This window comes from Ascaphus truei, unplaced genomic scaffold (genome assembly GCF_040206685.1).
Source record: "Ascaphus truei isolate aAscTru1 unplaced genomic scaffold, aAscTru1.hap1 HAP1_SCAFFOLD_2327, whole genome shotgun sequence".
Classification (NCBI taxonomy): domain Eukaryota; kingdom Metazoa; phylum Chordata; class Amphibia; order Anura; family Ascaphidae; genus Ascaphus; species Ascaphus truei.
In genome coordinates, this window is record NW_027455245.1 from 19,097 (window position 1) to 30,911 (window position 11,815).

Sequence of the window (11,815 nt, forward strand, 5' to 3'; positions counted from 1 at the left end):
TGGGGGAGAGGGGTACAGGGTACAGCTGCATGAAGGATTAGCTGCACTGCAATTCAAAGACATGACATATTTTCAACAGGCAGGCCATCATAATAATTTGATCCCCACACCCCCAAATACAGGTACATAACTACACAAATCAACCATGTGCAGTCAAACGCACAGTGACGCAGTCAAAAGCTACAGCACAGATTGATTATCGTAATATCAAGATGGTTTAGGCAGGCTTGTGGAGAAAATAAAAATAAAAAAGGACGAGAAAAAAAATATATATTTTTTTTGGTCACTCACTCTTGAACTTTGCAAGCAAGCAGTGATGTTATAGACGCATGCGCAGTAATCATCAGTTAGCGAGCAGAAATGTGATTGAAACCAGAAAGACACACATTCAAAGGAATGGTGTGGGAGAGGTGTACTGTGCTGTAGATAAGATAAGAAGTTAAAATACTGCAGTGCAGTAAATTAGCCTGTGTGTGTGCGGGGGCGAGCGACGAGAGAGCGCTGTATATGCCGAAATGTGATACTGTTACAGAACAAGCCTATGCCTTTCAACAATGTTCAAATGAGACATACAGTACTGCACATGCATGTATAAATATGCAATTTACAATTACTGGGCGCACACGCAGACTGTGTACTGACATAGGTTGAACTGCTAAAGTATTAGACTTTGAAGACAACAGCTCGCGAACGCCCCCCTGAGTTTTTAGACGGTATTGCAGAGGTAACAGGGAAGATGAACAAGGACATTTGAACTCTTATACAGTGATTTCTTTGTGGATGGCCACCGCAGGAATTGGCCGTTAGAAGAGCTCTCCATCCTCCACTGCTTACGATAAATATGTCACTTGAGTATCCTGCCCCATCAGTGGATGATCTACTACACCATGAGTAGGTAACTCGGGAATAACCAAAACGCCTGTATTTCTCACAGAAAATGTGGGTAGTACTACTATATATTTTCATCCTTTTTTTGGTATCTCCGAAGTACTACACTATATATTTTTCTTGTTTGTTGTGTTTTTTCTATTTTTTCATGTTCACCTGGATGAGAGTGCGCCACGGACTCTGTAAGCAACCTATAGTGTAAAGATACTGTAGATGCCCATGTATGTATGTCTTTATTTATATAAGGCCCGCAGTGTACTCAGCGCTTTACAGCAGAAACAATACAGTACAGGGAATTATAATACAATAAGTGCAACAAACACAATCAGACAATAGGAATGGAAATCCCTGCCCTGGAGAGCTTACAATCTAAGTGATGCAGTGACTACACTGCCCATGTAATCTTCTGCCAAAGACCCACAAATTAAACTGCTCCATTTTGTGTCATATTGTGGTCAGTCACAAATACTATTCATATAATTTCCCAAGCACGCGGCCTTGGTGTAATATTTGACTCCTCTCTTTCCTTCTCCTCTCACATTCAAAACAAAGAAAAAAAGGAGCACTGCAGAAAAGAAGAACTGGAGGCAAAAGTAGAAAAAATAAAAGAGTTACTGAGACAGCCTAAGTTAAAAGAGAAACCTCCAACGCGTTTCTCGCCGTGGGCCCCTTATCAAAGAGTGGTTTCCTGAGTCTAGAGAGTGTCACGTTATAGGCACTCCCCGCCGGAAACACTGCCTACCTGTATCCCAGGTAAAAAAAGTCCCATAGGAACAAAACAGTCCGGGGAAAATGTAACCACGGAAAGAAGGCAGTATAACTGTGGGGGAGAAATCTAGCAAAAGGACACAAAGAATACAATAACGTGGGGATTGGACACTTTATTATTCAGATCTGAAGCGAAATGGATTTACCTGTTGGGCACTCGTACACCACACGGTCTGAATGAGGGTTATGGATACACAGCATTTTTATAAATCAGACACAAATGCTTTAATTTTTGCATTAGTAACCTTTATTTGCAGGTAAAAGGCACTAAAATCATTTACATGGTGTGGGAGATTGATACCCCACTCTTCCTAATTTATATGTCAGTGATACAACCCACAAAGAAAATGTGGTGACATCTCATGTAGTGGCTCCTCCTGCTTTATTAATCTTCATAATGCCGTGTGAATGACACTAACAGGGTGCTGGCAGTTCTTCTCAGCTTCCTTATTTTGGGCTTGATGTGCTGGGTTCTAGTACCAGTGTTGTACTTTTTTAGGTACCCAATTCAATTTCTCCCTACACATTAGGGATCTTTACCATTTTTAGGTTAGTCACCCCTGCATATTATATATAGTAAGGGTGAGTTTTTTAATTGCACAGGCCGGACACTAGCCCCGCCCCTTTCCCCACCCACTGGCTGCAATGAGCCGTTTGATTGGAGGACAGTGTCCAATCACGGCAGCCTAATGGGCATAAAAGAAGTAGGGAGAACAGTGCTCGCCCACCCCAGACGAAGTCTCCAGAGACGAAACGCACGTCGGTGTATGACGCAATTCGTGACGTCACAGGTGCGACCGCAGCGCTAGGCTGCGGCTACAGAGCTTCCCAATATTTCATGTTAGCATTGGTATAGGGCTTTGAGGAACAGCTAAACTAAGTTGTGGGCCCCAGGAGGTATCCACTAGCTAGGTCTTAGCAAGCTAGTCATCGCTATATGGAGAGGCACCCTCTGGGCACACTGCGACAGTGTCAATCAAGCCTCATGGTATTTACCTTTCACAATGTGGCAAAAACATCTCCTGCGATCAAGCAGTTTGTGCTGAAGGGTGAGTGGGGTTATCAGATTTCTACCAACCCCAGCACCACTGCGCCCCGCCTGCTTTTCCCTCCCTATTGGGTGGTCTCACCTGCCCCCCCACCCTCAACTCTCCATCCCCCGCTGTTTATACCTACTAAGTGGGGGTTTGTCTTGGAGGTGGGTGTGGATATTCTGAATGCACAACAACCCAGTGGGTTCATACCCATAATATAGGGTTGTGATAATCTGGGGGTTAGTTGAGGGTATTATGAACTCACTCAACACAGCCAAGTACTCCTCATTACTTTGAGGCGCCCTCCCCTCCCCCTGTTTTGGGCAGGGAACTCGATGAACTTTTAGGAGTTACCATCCATATAGCATATTGTTACCTGCACCTTGTCACACACTATGGCAGCAGCTAATATACTACTGCACCAAGCACCTTAGGTACAGTACAGATGGTAACAGTGCTCAGCACCTCGTAGGTTGTAACCTCTTGTTGTCCTCTTATTATTATATATGTATTAAACAATTTATTATTTTCATTCATTGGAGGAAGAGTGCTTGCTTCAGGGTTCTCTCTTTATGCTGTATTCAATAATAAAAAACTAACATAGACTCATAAGGACAATAAAAATTAAATGAAAAAGCATCAAATTTAAAAGTGGATAGGACGTGGAGAGAATAACAATCTTAGATGATTAAATTAAGTGTAACATCAAATAATATAATCACGTAATAATATACATATAATAAATGTAACCTCAATTACCAAGGCAAATAACAATATGAATCTTGATAAGGGGAATATACATAATGAATAAGATGTAAATAAATAAACCACACAGAGAAAATTGCCACAGTAAGGTTACAATACTACTCATCAAATGTGACTAGAGAGACATATATATATCTCAATGATAGAAACAAATGTATATGAAACACACAGTATTATATAACCTGAGAATGGGCAAAGGAATAATATAGCTTAGAGAAAATGTTTTAGGTCCCATTCTGTATTAATCCCAAAAGGGGATAGAGTATTAAGTGAGTGGATCCAAAACATCTCACGCTGATTAAGCTGTTTAATTCTATCACCCCCTCGTGTAGGGACAGGTATAGATTCAATCCCCTTGTGTAGGAACAGGTATAGATTCAATCCCCTCGTGTAGGAACAGGTATAGATTCAATCCCCTCGTGTAGGAACAGGTATAGATTCAATCCCCTCGTGTAGGAACAGGTATAGATTCAATCGCTGAAAAATGAAAGGTGGACAAGTTTCCCAATGTACAATGTGTAAAATGTTTGGAAACTGGGAGCATCTGATCTAGTTTTTTAATAGAACGAATGTGCTCCATAATTCTGACCTTCACTGGTCTGATTGTCCGCCCAACGAATCCTCGACCCCAACCGCAGGTTAAGTAATAAATCACAAAATTACAATGAATAAAAACTGGAATTGTGTGTGTGTTTCTGTGTACAAAATCAATAGATTTGATAGGATTGGCATAGCAACAAATACAGATTAACCACATTTGAAAAAAACAAAAAAAACCCTCTTATCCAAGGAAGAAGGGAAAGAGAAAATTATCGGCGTATACGCGCCACAACTGTCATCCTACAGGCTCCCTACAGAGGTATGAAAACTCGTCAGTTTAATCATCTAGTTCTCCCTCACCTGCCATTCTAATTAAGGAACAGGCATTTATGGCAGCTAGGTTTGCTGCTTCATTTTCTCGCCTGGGGGCTGGGGGCACGCAGCTACGCTGTATCCAGTTCGGGGAGGACGCCCCCATCATGACTTTCACTGTCCGGAAGAATTGCCGGGACTCTTGGGGCGCTGTCCCCATCTATCAGTTAAGCTATGTCTAAAGACTGGATATTATTGCGTATCTAATGACCCTAAATGAGAGGGTATTGTTTAAGCTGGGGAACCAGGTTAGTTAGGGAAGGTTTCCTTGAATTCGTTTTCCCAAATAATGTAATATAGTGTTTTATCGCATCTATTGATGTTCAGACGCCCATAACTCTGCATTTCCAACCTTTATACCTTATACTCTTTATTCCAACCTGAGAGCCATATTGCACTTCTAACTCTGCTGCATGTGGCTTGTCCCAGAACACCCAGCAGGCCTGGGGACTTCCTATGAGAGGCAATTAACCATGAATATTCACTAAATGTGACCATGTGTCTTGTAACTAGATAACACCCCTTTGTGCAGACAAAGGGGAAAAGGTACTCACCAGAGACAGGAAATGGAACAGTTTCACTCTTTATTGGGGTCAGATGTTCCTCTGTGTCGGGCTCTTCTTTCTCCGACTTAATCTCTAAACTCTCCGGTACAATCACTGGGAAAAGGGAAATCCATCATGTAAAGCTGGGAGTGGGGGCGCTTCTTGTGATATCAGTATACAGAAATACTCCATACTGATTCCTATGGGGGAGGGGTGAAGGGATTGATTTTACTTTGTTATTAACCCTTTGAGTGCTGAAGAAGTTTTTACCCCCAAGTGCTGAAAACATTTTGGAGCTACCATTGTTCAAACCTCAATAATTATAATATTCCCAATATAACCTTAGAACAGCGGCGGGCAAACTGGGGCTGCGCTACCCCTAGAGGGTGCGAGAGATTACCGGCGGGGCGCGCAGGGTTTACAGAGGACCCGCGCGCTTCCCGAAGCCACTTAAATGAAGTGCCGGGGAAGCGGCGAAGGCCTCTGTAAACCTACTTACCTTGATTCAGCCGGCATCTGGAGACGCGGCACCATGGCAACGCGGGCTCAAATGACGCCATGGGGTTATGTGACGTCACGTTGCTATGGCAATGTGCCGTCATGACACCCAGACGCCGGGAACCAAGGTAAGGAGGAGGGAGGGGGCGCGTGGGGAGGAGGACATCCGGCAGGGGGGCGAAGGAAAAAAAAAAGTTTGCCCCCCCCTGCCTTAGACAAATTATTTTTTTCGTTAGGACAAGTATCTTATAATTGTATGCACGCTTTAATATTATTTCCCAAAATATTGTACACATTTCAGCCCATTTTAAAAAAAAGTATTTTTATATTACGGTGTTTACAGACACATTTCCAAATATCACATTGTTGCACATTGTATTTACATATACATAGGTTATCGTATAATGTTACATAGATCAATACATATTTGCGATACCAATTTTTTCTCTTTTTTTTTTTTTTCCAGTCCATTTTTAAACATACTGAATAAAGACAGGTGAGGATGTAAGGGTACTTACCCCAAACAGGAAATGCATCTATTTCTTCCTTTATTGGGGTCAGATGTTCCTCAGTGTCGGTCATTTCTTTCTCTGACTTAATCTCTAACCTCTCCCGGACATCCACTGGGAAACCTGGCAATAAGAAAAGGAAAATCCATCATGTAAAGCTGGGAGTGGGGGCGCTTCTTGTGATTTCACCTCCTCTGATATTGGTATAATATAATACCTCTTGTAAAGAAATGTATTTCATTTCCCAGAATCCCTTGCTGCAATATATATATATATATATATATATATATATATATATATATACATACACACAAATGTAAATACAACTGTCGTCCTGCCGCAACTGCCACCGGGAACCCCCAGGAACGCGCTCGCCCTCGCAGCAGCACACACGCAAGGGGGAAAGAAACCGGCAGACAGGGGGACCGGAGGGACCATGGCTACACAGGGTTTTTTTTCACTAACCTTGAGTGCTGTCTTTTGTTTGCTTCCTGCTGGGGTGAACTGCTTTTCGATGTTTATTATTATAGGACATGCACCAGTCTTTTTGCTTTGTATTGGATTGCCAGCTGTTCCCTTATTATATATATATATATATAATTAGTCAGCAGAAAACTTCACAACGATTTTAAAGACATGGATAATGGCACAAAACCGTGCAGCAACAAACACTGCAAACACATTTGCCAAGATCCCACAGCCAGTCACAACCATAGAACATTCAATGTTAAAGGATCATACAGCTGCACATCCAGGAATATAGTGTATATGATTTAGTGCAACAAATGTGACCAAGGTTGCTACATTGGGGAAACCAGCCAAAAGCTACAAGGAAGAATGAATATGCACAGACACTCTATACAACACCACGAAGAAGGAAGATACTGCTCACCTGTGAGACATCATAATGCGGATACAGGGTTTCTCACACCCTATCAGAATTGTTTGTAATTATCCTGCTTGCCTCAATTCTTATCCACGCTTTCTCCCCCCCCCCCCCCCCCCCCAGCATCCCTTCCCCTCCCCACCTTTCTTTGACACTGTCCCCTGGCTTCAAACACTTAACACCCTACCTTATCTACAGTAAATATCTGTTGTTGTTTTTTCCTCTCTCTACACTGTTTTAGCCATTGAATCCGTTATATATCAGTATTGCTGACCTGAAGAAGAGAGGAGAACTCTCGAAAGCTTGTCCTATGACATAAATTGTTAGTCCAATAAAAAAGGTAACACCGAATACTGAAGAACTCATTTATTCTGCACTATATTTTTGCTTTGTATTGGAGTGCCAGCTTATATATATATATATATATATATATATATATATATATATATATATATATAGTGCAGAATAAATGACTTCTTCAGTATTAGGTGATACCTTTTTTATTGGACTAACAATTTATGTCATAGGACAAGCATGTCATAGGATGAGCATACAGTTATATTTGTATATATATATATATATATATATATATATATATATATATATATATATATATATATATATATATATATATATATATATATATATATATATGCAAATATAACTGTATGCTCATCTGCATGTCTTAGGCAGGTCTGCAACCCCGCCTTTCCCCATTATCACCCAGCATACAGCACTTCCACTGCAGCAAGGGATTCTGGGAAATGACATGCAAATGAGCACACAGTGTCACTTTTTGCCTCAATAACCATTTTTAACATGGTTCCCTATAGGCTTAAGCTTGCTGCATGGTCACAGCTTTGAGCACAGCCAGGGTTGCGGAAGCGTGTCTTAAGAAAGCTTTAGTTTCTTAGCTTGCCGTAGCGCAGGGCCGGTCACGTGAGCGGTTCGCCCAATGAGGGCGAACCAGCTCCGTGACGTCACTGGCCCGCCTCCAGACCCGCCCCCGGACAGCGCGCGCTATAAGGCCAGGGAAAGCACCGCTTTGCCTCAGCGTGCCTTTCGCATGTCTTGAGTCTCTATGGACTAAGCCTTAGGCTGCGGCCTGAGAGGGAGCGTGGCGTGCTGGCACACGAGCGCTGCCCCCTTGCTCGGCCGTGCAATTTGTGGCTAGGTGCACGCTCATCTGTGGGCGCAACCACAACGGCACTGAGCTGGTTCGCCCTCATTAGGTGAACCGCTTACGCTTGGAGGCGGCACATTCAATTTTGCTTGCTCTGCAAGCGTCTCAAGCCCGATGCTCACCCTGGCCAGACACAAGGCCTTGGCCAGGGTTCCTGCTGGCGTGCGGAGGCGCGCTGAGGCTCAGGGAAAGCGGGTGCTTTCCCTGGCCTTAGACAGCGCGCCATCTTAATCAGGGCTGCCAACAGCGGGGGAGAAAGAGTACTGGCGTCCCCTGCCCCGTGTGTCAGTCAAAATAAGAAATCGCTGCAAAAAAAATTGCGGTGTCTCCCTGTGGTAGCGCCGGAAGTAGTCTGGGTTAAGCTTCCGGCACGCCGGCGTCAGAGGGAGCCCTGTTTCGTGTGGGAGCTGCATCGCGAGACAGGTGCTTCATGGCCGATGTCAACTGCTGTGACCCCCCCCATCGGGCCAGCATCGGCCCTACACCCGCAGCACATTGTTGCGCACGTGAGCAGTGGTGTGATGCCTGCAGCGGGGCTGGCGGCAACTGCTGTGACCAGACTCCGGGCCCCCCGCTGCACCACCGCCACCCTCTGCACCGCCGCCACCCCCCCCCCCTCTGCACCGCCACCCCCCCCCCCTCTGCACCGCCACCCCTCCTTACCCCCCCATGACAGGGCTGTCCCGCCACACACCGCAGCCGCGGGAAACCCCCGTACTGCCGCTCCCCCGCAGCATTGTTCCCCCATCCGCAGTACCGCCGCCACCACCCGCAAGCACCGCCCCCCCCCCCCCCCTCCCTGGTAAGTCTGATTTTTGGGTGTGTTTGGGTTATTTTTTTTATATATATTTTCTTGCAGCTATTTTTTATATTATTACACATTCCTAGTGAGAGAGACAGAGAGAGATATATTTATATTTATATAAAAATCAGAAAGTCTTATAGCTCAGTGGTTATGCTACAAGCCATTAGCATAGTGGACCAGGGTTCGCAGGGATGTTTATTTCCTACTGAGTGCGAATAGCCGTGCGGCTATTTGCACTCAACTTATCTGAGTGCGAATAGCCGAGCTGTAATGAACACTGTAATGTCAGTAGGTTTCTATGTCTTTATTCACTGGAAAAAAATCAGAAAGTCTTATAGCTCAGTGGTTATGCTCCAGGCCATTAGCATAGTGGTCCAGGGTTTGATTCCTGACTGGGATGTTTATTTTTTTTTCCATTTTATTTCCTACTGAGTGCGAATAGCCGTGCGGCTATTTGCACTCAACTCTGAATATCCACTGCCGCCATTAGTGAACATAGCGCTTCACATTAGTAATAACGTGACAATCATATAAATAACAAATAATACAAATAACAGATCTTGGGAATAATCGCTTCAGATATAAATGTAACATTTCGGAAGAGGAGTCCCTGCTCCGGGGAGCTTACAATCTAATTGGTGGGGAGAAGGTACAGAGACAGTAGGAGGGCGTTCAGGTAAGTGCGTCTGCAGAGGGCCAAGCTTTATGTATCGTGTATAGAGAAGCTATAGCCCATAACACACACAGGATGCTGCCCCTGTGGTAATGAAGGAGTTAAACTCCAACCAATACTCCCTCAATCTAATTACTTTCTAACTCTATTTAATAACTTTCCCAATCTTATCCTCACTGATTCCTAATGTTAATTCCCAATGTAAAATAACCCCCATTATCTCCCAGTCCCTGTGATACAGGAGGAGTAACCCCCCCAGTGCCAGAGGCTCCCCCTCACTATCAGAGGCTCAGCCTCTCAGGCTCCTGTGTGTAAGGAAGCTCAGAGCAGCACTGGGATAATGTGCACAGGTCACACAAGGGAGGGGAAGGGAGGGGAAGGGAGGAGGAGGAAAGCACTTACCCAATAACACAGGCTGAAGATCTCTGTGCAGCAGGGGGTGGGCAATGTGAGGGGGGCACAGGAAAAGGGACTTAGAGGCTTCAGAGCCTATTCCTCAGTGTGTCCCCCCCTCAGTGCCTGAGATGTGCACTTTATCCCCCCCTCACTGTGTGTGTACTTCCTATGGAGGGTGGGGGGAGCCCCTGTGATCTCTCAGTCCTTCCCTGTGGGAGTGACCTGGATTCCCCCCTCAGGATGTGGGACAGTCTGTGCTCAGGGTCAGTGTTTCCTGCCGGAATCAAACCTCACACACCAGGACATCCGGCTGCAGCAGAGGGACCATAGAGAGGGAAGAAGGGAGGCCAGAGTGCCTCTATTCAGCTCCTCCTGAGCTCATATGGAACAGTGACCCCTGGTGGGCTCCCAAGCAGTGTGTGGTGAGCGCCCCCTGGTGAGAGCTGCACGTGGTGCTGGCTGTGAGCTGGTGAGAAACATAGTGACAATCTCACCCCCATCTCCCACCGTATATAGTGCGGTCTGGTGATATACTCTGTGCCCGTGTGTGTAGTGACGTCTGGTGATATACTCTGTGCCGTGTGTCTGGTGATATACTCTGTGTCGTGTGTCTGGTGATATACTCTGTGCCCGTGTGTCTGGTGATATACTCTGTGCCCGTGTGTCTGGTGATATACTCTGTGCCCGTGTGTCTGGTGATATACTCTGTGCCCGTGTGTCTGGTGATATACTCTGTGCCCGTGTGTCTGGTGATATACTCTGTGTCGTGTGTCTGGTGATATACTCTGTGTCCGTGTGTCTGGTGATATACTCTGTGCCCGTGTGTCTGGTGATATACTCTGTGCCCGTGTGTCTGGTGATATACTCTGTGTCTTGTGTCTGGTGATATACTCTGTGTCCGTGTGTCTGGTGATATACTCTGTGTCCGTGTGTCTGGTGATATACTCTGTGTCCGTGTGTGTAGCGACATCTGGTGATATACTCTGTGCCCGTGTGTGTAGTGACGTCTGGTGATATACTCTGTGCCCGTGTGCGTAGCGACGTCTGGTGATATACTCTGTGCCCGTGTGTGTGTAGTGACGTCTGGTGATATACTCTGTGCCCGTGTGTGTTGTGACGTCTGGTGATATACTCTGTGCCCGTGTGCGTAGCGACGTCTGGTGATATACTCTGTGCCCGTGTGTGTAGTGACGTCTGGTGATATACTCTGTGCCCGTGTGTGTAGCGACGTCTGGTGATATACTCGGTGCCCGTGTGTGTAGTGCCGTCTGTTGATATACTCTGTGCCGTGTGTGTAGTGACGTCTGGTGATATACTCTGTGCTCGTGTGTGTAGTGCCGCGTGGTTATATACTCTGTGCCCGTGTGTGTAGTGCCGTGTGTCTGGTGATATACTCTGTGCTCGTGTGTGTAGCGACGTCTGGTGATATACTCTTTGCCATCTGGTGATAAACTCTTTGCCGTGTGTGTAGTGACGTCTGGTGATATACTCTGTGCTCGTGTGCGTAGTGCCGTGTGGTTATATACTCTGTGCTCGTGTGTGTAGTGCTGTGTGTCTGGTGATATACTCTGTGTCCGTGTGTGTAGTGACGTCTGGTGATATACTCTGTGCCCGTGTGTGTAGTGACGTCTGGTGATATACTCTTTGCCGTGTGTGTAGTGACGCCTGGTGATATACTCTGTGCCCGTGTGTGTAGTGATGTCTGGTGATATACTCTGTGCCGTGTGTGTAGTGATGTCTGGTGATATACTCTGTGCCCGTGTGTGTAGTGACGTCTGGTGATATACTCTGTGCCTGTGTGTGTAGTGAGGTCTGGTGATATACTCTGTGCCTGTGTGTAGTGCCGTCTGGTGTGTGACAAACGCCCCTCTTTTGTAGTGCTGACGTCTGTCTGGGTTCTTCCCGACACAGTCTTCTAGGGTTAATTATACAACAAACAGGATCATGCAAAGT

The 11,815-nt window shown here is 45.5% G+C and overlaps 1 long non-coding RNA gene across 2 annotated transcripts; it reads right to left on the reverse strand.

The window, feature by feature from the left end:
• Positions 1-1,650: 1,650 nt before the first annotated feature.
• LOC142477795 (uncharacterized) lies at positions 1,651-10,245 on the reverse strand. Of its 2 annotated transcripts, none has more exons than XR_012792702.1 (4): positions 9,869-10,245; positions 5,929-6,042; positions 4,922-5,026; positions 1,651-3,265 (listed from the first exon to the last, which is right to left on the reverse strand). It is a non-coding gene; the product is annotated as an uncharacterized LOC142477795 (long non-coding RNA). The 2 variants fall into 2 exon arrangements; XR_012792701.1 differs by having other exon boundaries at positions 1,651-3,932.
• Between the last annotated feature and the right edge of the window lie 1,570 nt (positions 10,246-11,815).